The sequence below is a fragment of the Cottoperca gobio genome, chromosome 7, assembly GCF_900634415.1.
Source record: "Cottoperca gobio chromosome 7, fCotGob3.1, whole genome shotgun sequence".
Lineage (NCBI taxonomy): Eukaryota > Metazoa > Chordata > Actinopteri > Perciformes > Bovichtidae > Cottoperca > Cottoperca gobio.
In genome coordinates, this window is record NC_041361.1 from 9,635,255 (window position 1) to 9,648,932 (window position 13,678).

General features: G+C 40.8%; 1 protein-coding gene across 1 annotated transcript in view; it reads left to right on the forward strand.

Annotated features, from left to right (window-relative positions):
• The first annotated feature begins 2,536 nt into the window (after positions 1-2,536).
• The window catches only part of LOC115011061 (chemokine-like protein TAFA-2), a 67,065-nt gene continuing 55,923 nt past the window's right edge, over positions 2,537-13,678 (forward strand). The window contains exon 1 of the mRNA XM_029435993.1: positions 2,537-3,066. The gene's annotated coding sequence lies outside the window, so the exon portion shown is untranslated. The remainder of the gene's footprint in view (positions 3,067-13,678) is intronic.

Here is a 13,678-nt window from a genome sequence, read left to right on the forward strand (position 1 = left end):
GTCTTAGACCTTCATTGTTGTCCAAAAACAGTTTTAAAAAACTTAAATGAGCCACATCCTTTACAATGAACATAGGGTACTGTACTTTATTTGGAGACAATCCAAAGTACTCTGTCCTGCGGCTATAAATCCTAAGTCTGTTATTATAAAATGATTGAGTATAGCTGCTTTAAAGATTTACTTCTTCAGTAGGAAACAATGGACTAAGGGCTTGGAGCCACGGACAGGCAGAGTAAGTCGTAAAATATTGAGAGATGAAAAAACACACTGCTGGTTTTGGTATTCTCATAGGATTTTAACTAAAATATATAGTCCCATCCTTTGAAACTTACAAAAGTAACTTTTTTCTATGAGGTTTTTTCATGTGACAGCTGTTAATGAATATAGACAATGTACCATGCACATTGTCTATATTCATTAACAGCTCTGATTGACTATTTACAGGGCCATGTGGCTAACTCCTCATGCCTCTATGGATTAGATCATAGTTTGGCAGCATTTGTCTTCATTTCAACTGTTTCGTTGAGCTGATTTCACTTCAGTGATTGAAGGACAAATGAACGTGATTAGATTATTTTAAGCTGCTCTATTAATATGTCCATGTGGCTGTGTTTGTGTGTGCGCTAGCATGTGCTACACAACAGCCTCACCAAAGCTGTTATGTGATCTGTAAAGCCTCTCTCTGTGGGAATTGACTATCTATTCTGTGACAGAAATGCACTAAGGTCTCTGATTGGCACATGTAAAATCCCTCTCTGTGCCATTGGGAGGCCACCAACCGGAGTGTGCATGTGCGTCTGTGGGTGAGGATGTATGTATGTGTGCAAATGCCACAGATCCCAAAGGAATTAGGTTGATTTTGAGGGCTTCCAAGCAGCCCTGGGATCTTGCATGCATGTGTGTTTCTATTTGTTATCTTGCAGTCCACATGCTGAGTTCAACTGTGCTGCCAAAGAACGGTGCAGAAGACAAATCCCATTGCTAGGTTATCCATGATTCACCAGTGTTACTCGAAGAGAGAAAGAAAGCAATGGGGAGACAGACAGCGAGACAAAGAAGGAGAATGCTTTGGTATATTAAGAAGATCAAATGAAGGGATCAAAGAATTAGAAATGAAAACACAGAGGGTTAAAAAAAAAGGAAAAGTGTAAAAGAGGAGAGTGTTGAAGGCTCAAGAAGGGGGACGGAAAGGAGAGGAGAGATCAGTAATCGGAACTCTTTGTCAGCGTAACAGATTAGCTCACTGGGTGAAATGATATATGACTGGCCTCCTCACATGCACACGCGCACAATCACACCCCCACTATGGATCAATTACCCTGTCATCCATGTGTGCAACCATACATCATCACCTCGATTACATCTCACACATACACAACAACTCTGGCACTTGCATGCTGACTCCTATATAGCCTACTACACACACACCGCTAGAACTTCAACTGTACTTTCATTGGCTGTGTGTGTGTGTGTGTGTGTGTGTGTGTGTGTGTGTGTGTGTGTGTGTGTGTGTGTGTGTGTGTGTGTGTGTCTGTCTAGTGTTTTACGACCAAGTTTCTCTACTGCCTGACTTCTGTGGCCTTAATACCTATTACCCGTTTCTCTAAGAGCCAGAGGAGAAACACGCATGCACGCGCACAAACACACACGCACACACACACACACACACACACACACACACGCACACGCTCATACACACACACACACACACACACACACACACACACACACACACACACACACACACACACACACACACACACAAAGCCAGTGGGGCCACTTCCTTAAATGAACTGCAGAATGACAGAGTCTGGACAAAGTCATTTGTTGTGAGTAAACTTCTTTCGGCAGCTAAAGTCCTTTCAGGCAATGAAAGACTGAGTCCACACACACACACACACACACACAAACACACAAACACACAAACACACAGGTCAGTTTGGTCAGGCATGGTGTCGATCACCCCTCTGCTTCTGTTGATCAAGTCTACTGGGAAATGCTCATAGCTCAGCTAAAGTGAGTTCAATTTAATTTGAACTTCACACAGTTGAGAGATAGAGAGAAAGCGAGATGAGGGGGGAGGGAGTGAGAGATCCAATATTGTTTTGTCCTTCTTGAAGTGACACAAACATTTCAGATTTTCCCCATGTCCAACATCCAACCCCCTGAGAGCCATTGCTGACGCATTTGGAGTTGTGTGACTGTGTGTGAGTGTGTGTGAGTGTGTGTGTGTGTGTGTGTGTGTGTGTGTGTGTGTGTGTGTGTGTGTGTGTGTGTGTGTGTGTGTGTGTGTGTGTGTGTACTAATACATTATAGTACACGCCTCTTTCTGTTTGTCTGCCAGTCTATGCTGACAAGAGAGGACACATATCAAATATCCAACAGGTCTTCGCGCAGCCCATATGGTCTTCTTCACATTACTGTACAGTATCATTTACATTGATCGCATGCGCCTATTAAGTCAGCTGTTCCCCTTTCAGGCCGCTAGGGAGCGCTGCTCCACTTCACAGCTGACAGTGAAGCCGCACTCTCCATCTTCCAGGCGGACAGACGGGAGCGCACGAGCAGTCTGCCTGACTCCCCGACCGCATCGCACCTCTGTACACACTCGGCTACTTTCTCGTCGCACCCCCCTAAAGAGGATAAAGAGGATAAAGAGGAGATTCTCAGGGCAAACCAAAAGACTGATTCAAGAGGTTTAGGTTGGATGTTTCCCTCCAAGGTATGGCTTAATAAATAAGTTTCCTGTCTCACCCGCTGTGCAAAAGAGGAGGAGAAGAGCGGAACTTTCAGGGGACCTTTACGTGCACCGGAGTACTCGCTAATTTTAAACCAGGAGGTCACATCTGCCACCGGCTCCGTTTCTCTCCAGCCCGGCTGCAGAGGTGGATGGTATGGTATAACTTTTCCGCTCCAGTCAAACCTGAGCGGCCGGTGTGAGAGAGGAGCCGTTTTATGGTACCGGAGAGGGGATGCAAGCCTCTCCTCCGTCTCGGATAGCGGAGCGGCTATGAGGAGAGAGGATCACCTGCTGGGCTAACAAACAAGACCACACCGCACCAACAGGTATATATCACTGCCTTTTACACCTGTACAGAATCGCCTGGTGCATCCCACGGCTTTAATGCGCTTTCTGTCAACTGTATTAAAAGTGTGCGTGATAAAAAGTAAATTAGTGGCACACCTGCCACGCTTGAATATGCATGTATAACAGTCTAGTGGTTATCTCGTCTTTGAAAACCATTTACGCACAGAATGGATTACACTTCATCTGTTCCATTTTAGGGAATAGACAAGGATTTGATTTTATGAAGGCATGAGAGTTATCAAAAAAGATTGCTCGTGGTAATATCCCATCAGCCTGCTCTGGTGTGCTATCAGTTTTATTATCACGGTGGTGATTTTATAGCAAAGACAAATGATTGCGGTTGTTTCAGGTGTGGTGTTGCACAGCCTATATAGACTTGCCCCCACCCCCTCTCTCTGACACACACACACACACACACACACACACACACACACACACACACACACACACACACACACACACACACACACGGGGGTACGTAGGTCTTATAGCTGTGCGTATACGGGCATATGGCGCCGGGTTCAGTGCGCTATTTTATGCATAGCTGGTGTTTAGCGGTGGAAAACAGCTGCTCACTTCTTGTTGACTGATTATTTGAGCTGTGCTGTGTCTGGAGGTGCTAAATGATAAGTATTATGTCGCCTTATTTCACGGAGAAATAGAAGATAAGGAACCTTACGTCTCCTTTGCACTATTACTTGTCTCACATTATAAAAAAAAAAGTTGCATACTGCTTTTACACATCAAAAACGTGAAGCTGTGTGTGGAGCATGTAGGGTAACTCAGCAGTCATGGGCGTCCTCTGCGCAGCACCATGGATCACCTGATGTACCGTAGATGGTGATTCACAACATGACCTTTATTGGTGACAGTGGCCACATAGGGCATCAATTTGGTAGCAGGGTAGCGGCTGTGAGGTGTTGAAATTATGGTAGTGGCTTCTGTAAGCTCTGGATATGTTAACATACACAGTTAGAGGTAACATGGTAACATTTGTGTCTCCTGATCATGTTATCTTATGGCTGTTTCTGGCCTTTACATGACCTTGACTTGTTTATAAAATCCCTGCGTTTGCACACAAGCTGCTTTAAATTAAAACAAAGATGGCCATCCCAACTGTGAATATATTTTGGACAAGCTTCTGCTCCATCTGTCTCTTACTCTTTCTGTTTTCATGAACCTCTGCACATAGAAATGAGGCAGATGAGTGGAGTGAGGGAGTTACAAAATAAGAAGGAAGCGAACTGATAGTGAGTCACGATTGACAGGAGAGTAAAGATGCAGGGATGTGTCGGGTAGAGGGGGGAGGAATATTGGATGTTGGGTATGGGGAAAATACAGGAAGACATTTAAAGAAATAAATACATGTGTGGTAACTGATGCTTGCTCCTAGAATTGTTTTTAAAGGAATTTTCATTATGTCCACAGGCTGACGAAAACCATCATTAAATGTTACAACATCACCTGTTCATTCAATAAACACTTTTTAATCACATTACTAATCACAGGTACATAAATGTGACAAAGAGAGGAGAGGGAAAATTAGAAAAGGAGAGAACGAAAACAAAAGATAAAAAACGAGAACAGAGGAAATGAAGAATAGGAATGATGTTCAAGTGAGTAGATAACAGTGTTTAGATTTTAATCTTTTTTATAAAGCTTAATAATTTTTTATACATTTATCTAAGTATATTAAATCCACATTTAGTAAGCATAGCCTCTTTTCTGCCACAGGCTGCACACCTCAAGTGTTATTACTTAAATATGATTTGCCATGTTGGCTGAATCACATTATCGCCTTCAAAACCAGGTAAATTATTTAACTGAAATAACATGAGAGATAGAGAATATGATGTGGTAAAGAAGACAAGTTTGTGTGTTTGTGCAAATATACTTATGAGATTTTAGACATTTTTAGGTTTTGGTTAAGGCTTGGTTAAAGTTATGGGCTGCATTTTATCAAAGGGGGTCTCCACAGGTATAACAACAGCAAGGTTTGTGTGTACTTGATTAATCATGCAGCAGGGATGCTAATCTGTTGTCACAGTCACATTGTGGAGAATCAAACCTGGTCCCTACACGGAAAACAATTTATTTTAGGGCATGGCTCGCTTTTAGGCTAACAATCTTCTGTGTGTGTAAATGTGTATCTTTACTTTTATGCCTTTATTAGAAGTGATTGTTGAAAAGGTGACAGGAAATGATGTGCATCGTAATCCCTGTGCCAGAGACGCAGCAAAAGTGTACGTTTGCTTCACGTGAAGAGCAATGTAGGGGATAATACACTCATTTGCAAAAACAGCAGACTAATCAAATCACCCTGGTTTTCCAATCATCATGTTATTATGTTAAATGTGATGTTTCACACACAGTGTACCCTTGCCATCTTGGGCACACCGGAGGAGACTGCAGGACACATGACTTGTTAAAATCGGAGCATTTTACCCTGCCTCTCTATGGCAACATGACCAAAAGCACAAACAGCGTCATATTTTAAAAATATAGCAAGCTTTCATCTTTATATATTCCACAACTTCTTTATGTTTCCCTGTGCACTTTTAACACCCACACGCCCTCTTCCTGATTTTCTCTCTCACTTCCTCTATCCTTCTCTTCTACCAATAAGCCCTCTGGGCCTTGGGAATAATGTCAAAGCTGTGGTCCAGAGAGACAGACACACACAGACAAGGAGAGCAACCAGGAATAAATAAAAAGTATAGAATGCGTAAAAGGTGATATATGCAACCTCCTGTAGCTGTGCAGGATGAGAAGAGAAAAGGGAGAAGGAAAAGAGAAAGAATAAGAACGAGAAACAGGAACGAGAGAGACAGAGAACTAAACAGACAGAGAGAGAGAGAGAGAGAGAGAGAGAGAGAGAGAGGGAGAGAGAGAAAAGAAAGCTACAGGGGATAAATAAAAATAAATAAAAAGCATGTGTCCTATAAAAGGTGTTCTGTATTTCATCGGCCATCTCTAGTAGCTGTGTGTTGTGCTGAGGCCCAGGGGGGACGAGTAGCCACTCTAAATGTGTGTAACCCACATAAAGAAATTGTTTCTGGGAGATCGGGCCCCGTAAATTAATTCCTAGCCGCCAGCCCTGTTCTTATCCCACCTCCCAAAGGTGAGCTATAACATCCAAACACATTTATTTTTTAGTTTCTTTTTCTCCACACACACACACACACACACACACACACACACACACACACACACACACACACACACACACACACACACACACACACGCGCACACACACACACACACACTTTTCTACCAAACTCGCACACATCCAGACACCTTCCCTCCCACACAGACACCCAAACCTCACTTTATCTGTATGCAATCTTTTGCTCAGAATGCACACAGGCATATACACACACATTTGTTTGTGACTCAAACTTTTTTGTTGTTGCAGAAAATACACAAACACATACATACATTGCTTTTCTCCCAACTGTCTTGAGCGGGACAGTAACGGTGACAGCTACAACAGCATCAGTACCTGCTGTGGAACAGAACAGCATCGGAGGGAAACAGCAGCAGATGCTGCACTCACAGCTCCAGGATTACCTTAGCCTGAACAAACTCCATTACTGCCTCTATTACCCAGGTATACACAGCCCGGAAAAAAGCACTTTGCAGAACAACTGTTTACCCAGCAACCCTTTGCCCCACACACTGCTTCCCTAGGTAGGGGTGAAGACCAGAGGGAGAGGAGAGAAGCTGCATGTTGGGAAAGCTCAAAGCTTATCTTTAAAAGAGTCTTTGTCACAGTCAGGGTAGTGTGTAGAGGTTAATTCAGTGGTTAAATGAGAGAAAAGTAACTATTAATTAGAATTAGAAAATTACTTGCAATAATTTTGGTAAACTAGTGATTATTTAGACTCGAGAGAAGTATATTCTCAACCTTTCCATATACAAGTATACAGTAGGGAGGACATTTTGTTTCTCTGGGACTAATGGAGCTATGTTGAACATTTAAGCAGTGCAAACTAGGAAGTCAACATAAGATGCCAAGACAAAAAAAAAAGTACAAAACAAGCAAATGCAGTGTTAAGTGCAATAATTAAAATTGTATAGGTCATTGATAAATGCTTAAAAATGTTTTTTTCTTGCTTCTCAAATATGAGGATGTGCTCCTTTTCTATTATTTAATATCACCACTAATTGAATATCTTTGTGCTTTGGACCATTTATCTGACAAAACCATCAATTTGAAGAGATGTTTGTAGACTAAATGATTAATCCAGAATAAAAATAATATGTAGTTGCAGCCCTAAATGAACTGTTTATGTTATTCATCACATAGAAACCACAAACTTCTGCCAGTTGTTGGAAGGCAACTAAATAAACTAAAATAATAAAAAGATTAATCAACAATAAAAATAACCAGTAATTGCAGCCCTAATTTAATTATTACGTATTAAGTAAACAATTGCGAGATTACAGCCAGATTGTAGTAATTTGAATATCTGTGTGATTTATTTAACTGTTAATCAGACAAAATAAGCAATATTAAAACATGATAAAACACATTTGAACTCGACTAATAAATTAACTGAAAGCAATGAGCGATTGGTGACAAAAAATAATAATAATTTGTGGCAAAGAGACAGAGAAGACAGGGTAATACTGAGTGGCAGTGCTTTCCTGCTTTGACTAATGAGGGTAGGTGATAGGGCAATGGTGACTGTTGCTGTGCGTGTGTGTTTGTGTATACATGAGTCTTCCGAAGCTATATACGTGATTGCAGGGCCGGCAATACACTGATGAAGAGCATGAGGCAGTGTAAGTGGATGTGAAGAAGGTTAATAAGGGAGAGAATGAGATAGAGCATGAGTGAGTGTGTTACGCTGTGAGTGAAAATGCACCGTGAGGAAGTGTGTGTGTGTGTGTTTATGTCTGCGGTGAGTGAAGACCTGCCATGTATTTGAGTTGAAAGCCATCCATCACCCTCATCAGTGACTCTGGGGTCCTGTCATTACAAGTTTCCCTTCATTTAAACTGTTAATGGCCATCTCTCTTGACCAAACCCTCTGCTGTCTCACTGTCGGGGCTGTCTCTCATTCTCAAACTCAAAATTTAATTTCAAAATAGAGGGGGAGATTTTGATTGATTGGTTCAGTTCGGTTAAAAAAGATTCATAGTCACTGACTATGCAGTTTGTTCACTTTTCTCCTGAGCTAAGCAATCCAATGCACTTCAGTATGTAGATCAGTAAGTGATCTCTTAATAAGATTTTCAACAGGAAATAAGGTACTGCGTCTGAGTTGACCCCGGTGCGCTCAGTCACCAGAGAGGAGAGACACACTGATTCAGTCAGTGACAATAAAGATTCAGTATAGTCAGTTCACTTTGAAGATTTGTTATTAAAGACTTGTTCAACGTGTACTGACCAGCTCTTTTGTCAAGTTTGCTTTCTTGGCATGATTATAATCAAGTACAATACTGCTAAAGCTACGAGGTTTATGATGCAAGTAAAATTCCCAATCTTACAAAAACAAAGAGTGACTTGTACATTACTACATAATGCATTGTATTAAAAGAAAAGCTAATCATTGAAAGTAATTAATACAAAAATAAACATTTTCCTACAAAGATGGACTCCAGTTATGTTGTACTTGACTATCCAAATGCTAGAATGTGGACTTGGAAGTTAAACAAAATGGAAAGACAAAGACTGTTTAACAGTGTTTTATGTTATGCTCCTTTAAAAGTTCTCTCTCACACTGACGCACTTTGAGATGGAGAACTGCATGTATGCAAGTTATGTCAATGCTGTGTAGTCTCTACACCTTTGTCACTACACTACATACACTCTTCTGCTTTTCTACCTTGATGACGCTCAGAATAATTTAAATCTCTCCTAAATATCAATAGATTGTTTTAAAGCCGTGTTTCACTTTGATTGCAAAGCAAACAACTTGACTTGCAAGCGGTTGTTTGATTGGCGTCAGTTTTGTGCTGCAGAACTGTAAAACCTGCAGGCTCACTGAGAAACATTAGATTGTGTAGATGCATTGCTGTGGTAGATCAATTCATGGTGTGCAGGTTAACTATATGGTTGCCATTGCCAACCGTGCGGTGACACGTTGCAACTTATTTAAAAAGCAATTTGATTTGTTGATTTTGGCGTGGCTATAGCGTCTGATAATGAGTCTGCAGTGACGGAACACTCCACCAGTGTGTGGGCTGGGATGGGATATCACTTCCAGCTGCGGTAATAAACGGACCGGCACAGAGACTGTAGCTTTGGCGGCGTCACAGCTGACTCATTATGGCTGACGGCAAAGAGGAGCCGTTAACCAGAAGTCAGAGCTGCGCCACACATACAACCCTCTGGCTCCTGCAGCTTTCTACATCAACAACAACTACACAGCAATTACTGTGGTCATTAGGACAGCATAGTTAGGCCTGGCCTCGTGTGTGTTTCTTATGTGTGTGTGTGCTATCTCTGCTCTCCTGAGGCGTGTTTGTGTGAGTCTTGTCTTGGTCATTCCTTTGGAGATGGTGATGGAAAGGTAGGGAGCAAATGACCTCCCAAAAGGCTGGGACATGGGAACCACAGAGACACTCACGATCACTGATAAACTGAGCTGCTGTTGACAGAATATAATGAGAGTCCTAAACTCACTCACTTATTTTTTTGTATAATTCCTACTCTTTCTTTTGCCGTTCAGGGCCTATGCTTCTGGCTGCCTGTGGTTGCCTGTGTATGGTCTTTTGTCTTATAGTCTTTCACAATGTTCTCATAAGTCGAACCACTAGCAATTTTATGGCTGCCTCATTAGGTTGTCAGGCAAGCCCACAGCACATGTAATTACATCTAATTATGCAATTATGAATTCAGTATGAAGCTTTATATACTGTAGATTGGTATGTTTGAGCTGGAGCACACTCACAGTAGCAATTACTGCAGTTTTAGGAGGCGGTTGTGTATATGTTTGGTTTATAAGTAGTTGGCCTCAACCTAATATACTGAAATATACAGTGTGGGCGAACACAAACACATTTTCATACTTGTCCATGTATGGTGGATGGTGATTATTTACCTGGGTGGTGCTACAGGCACTGAGAGCTTCTGCCTATATACTAGCAATGTTAGCTTGGTCCACTAAACTTTGACTCCAACTATAAAAGACATTACATTTACATTACACGTTACATTTACTCAACAATTAAATCAACACACCAACAGCTCATCTTAATCTAGTCTCTTTTTACCTCTCTCATAAACCTAATAAAATATTGGGTACACTTTATAATAACCATCATTAATAAGTGGTATGTTGATAGTTCATTCAACTTTAGTTAATAGACAGTTAGTTAGTGTTTATAGACAGTTTGCAAACCAGTTTTTAACCTCTTAGGAAGGTGGGCGAATTAACGACATACCCAAAGTAAATTTTGAAAAAACAAACCAAGGGAAGTGACGCATCTAACGAAAGAGGCGCTCGTTTTCTATACGATGCGCACGCAACCAGGGCGCTGAGCTGGTCCAGGGTCAGTCTGTAACAAAAGAAGAGGATGGCTCATGAAGGTTGTAAAAAACCCATCAAAGCTCTGATTGGCTCAAATGAAGTGTCAATCTAATGCTGAGAGCCCGCGCTAAAACCAGGACGTGTCTGAACCGTGATGAGCGCACGAGATATTAAGTTATGACTGTTTATGATCACACAATGTAAAACTCGATCAGCTGATTTCACAGATTGCAACACCTGTTCATGGACTTTTATCGATGTGACGAGGTTCACAGTGGATATCTTTTTCCTGGAAACGAACGTGTGGACCTCTGGCAATGCCTTAGGAGCGTCTTTTTCAAAATATTGCTGAAAAGAGGATATTTATGAGGCTTTATAGGTAAGTGGGCTCAAAGTTATGATTTTGAATTTGAGTGTACTTGCTAGTTTGAGGAGCTGATTGTACCGCTGTTGTGATTTTCATCTCCATATTAAAATAGACGAGATTCTAAGCTTTCCAAAAATATATATATTTTTTTTTTCAGAATTAAAAAATGTCCATGTACAGGTGCAATAAAACACCTGCTGGGCCCGCCGGCGGACACGCACACGGTTAACCATTAACACAGTGTTATAAATATCTGGTCCAGCTGTTTATAGAAGTTTTACAAACGACTTCTTAAAGGTTTACAAATCATTTGGTAATCATTAACAAATACTTAAAATGTTAAAATAACAAATACAGCATTACTAATAATAAGTAAACACTAAAAATGATCAGTTCATTGTTAGCAGTAAAACAAATATGAACTGAAGTTTAATTAAATATAAATGTACCATTTATAAATCATAGTTTTTATAAAGTTAAAGGCCTTCTGCTTCTGTTACAGCAATTTCAATAGATAGATAGATAGATAGATAGATAGATAGATAGATAGATAGATAGATAGATAGATAGATAGATAGATAGATAGATAGATAGATGTGTCCCATGTGTGCCATGCTATCTTGCCATTGACAGCTATTTCTTGTGGCTTTGCCGCTGTATGACTGGACCAGCTAGAAATGGATGATATTGTGGTAATAGCTAGATATAGGTTGGTCCTATGAAGGCTGGTGTCCCTTATTAAGCTCTGTGGCAGGTGGGGCGCTGCATGTGCGTCCTCCACTGGCCAGCTGTCACTGTTATCAACACTGCATTATCACAAACACACTGTTAGTCATGCACTTTAGTCACAGAGAAGTCACTTGTCCCTTTGGTTTCAACCATAAATGACACAGTCTGCCCAGTAAGAGGGAACACCTTGTTAATAAACTCAAGAGCGAAGGTCTGGTTCTGCTAATCCACATGCTTCAACCTTCCAACGTAGCCTGAGCGTTTCTGTTTTTCTACCAGACATGTTTCACACCAGCAGTCCAATAGATGAGATTAAACAAAAAACACACACACAGTGGAAGAGGGGAATGAGCTACAATAGGTGGTGTGCCTCTATGTGTCATGTTTCTCTACAGATCCTATTGAGAAAAGCAGGAAAGGCTGCTAGGCTCGCGGTGCGTGTGCGAAACAGGGCTGACAGTAATACAAGCAGTATCTGACACCCCCTCCCAGAGATCACATCCTTAAGACGGTTTCTTTTACTAATCCCGTCCTAATATGACTAATTATTATGACACTGCCATTAGCCAGAGCACTCTGAGGGCACACACAGTAAGGACACTATAGCCATGCACATATGCACACAAACAGACATTTTTAAGTATTAATCTGCAACATTTAATACAAATAAGCATCAATTCTGATTTGAAAACAAGTGTTTTTAGTAATGCTTTTAAGTGCTTTCCTCTGGGAGGTTGTGTCATGATACTCTTTTGAGTTGTCTTGATTTTAAATACCTAATAAAAATCTAATTAAACATTTGCTCTTTGGCATCGTCCAGTGCTGGTTTGGTCATTTCTGGTGAATCATGTTGCAATAAAAAAAAGAGAATTGTATTTATAACCACTTGAAGATCATTTAGAATCGTAGTATTTTTTAGTGTTGTTTACGTTTTTGTACAATAAAAGTACCAAAGTAGGTCAATACAACAACATTCCCTCAGCTTGAGTCAGGATAAGACTCGGGTTGTGTGTGAGAGGCAGAGAGACGCTCTGAATGCAGAACAAGAATTCTAATTTTAAAGGCATGAATTACCAAAAGACTGCTTTCAATTTGATTGAATCCAGCTTTATTAGCATTCCGCTTGCCTTTATGTGATGAGGCTGAGCCGGCCTTGTGTCCTCTCCCGGACTGCAGCTGTGGCAGAGAAGGGCACAAAAAGGAGCTTTATTTGTGATGCTGATGGCTTTAGGGCTTTCGGTCACAAGGAATTACATTGTCAATTACTTTTTGTCAATATGTTGCCTACATGTTTTGTTGCTCTTATCTCACATAGAAATGATTTGGCTTTGACCTATTCATCTATACTATTATGTGAAAATGAGACAGCAGCAAGTTAAATGAATAGCTATGCTCGAGGTATGTCTCACTTTGGTCCAGACTGTACTATCTTAAAATCTGTTAGATGGACAGTCATGACTGCCGGAGCATGAATCCTGATGACTTTTGTGATACCCTGACTCTAGCACCCCCATGAGGTTGACATTTTTTGTTTGAGCGAAATGTCTCAACAACTTTTGAATTGATTGCCATGAAATTTGACACGTACATTAATATCCACCTCAGGATAATTTGTAATGACTTGTTTCTCTGACTTTGTATGTAGCGCCATTATAAGGTTAAGCACTTAATTAGTTTAATATTTTGTCTTGTGACCTATAAATCTAATGACATTTCCACCGGCCTAAGCTGTACCATGTTTAGCGCTAATTAGCATTGAAAAAAAGATGAAATGCTAAACTAAGATGGTGAACATGGTTAATATTATACCTGCTAAACATCAGCACGTTATCATTGTCACTGTTAACATGGTTGGTGTTGGGATTTAGCACAATGTGGATTTACATCCTCACAAAGCTGCTAGCCGGCCTGAAGAGTCCTAGTCTTGCTTTTTTAAGTGCCTTAATCAGCAATCAAACTTTTGATGTTAACAACCCCTTTATTGATTCTGACTGCTTGTTATTTTCACTGAG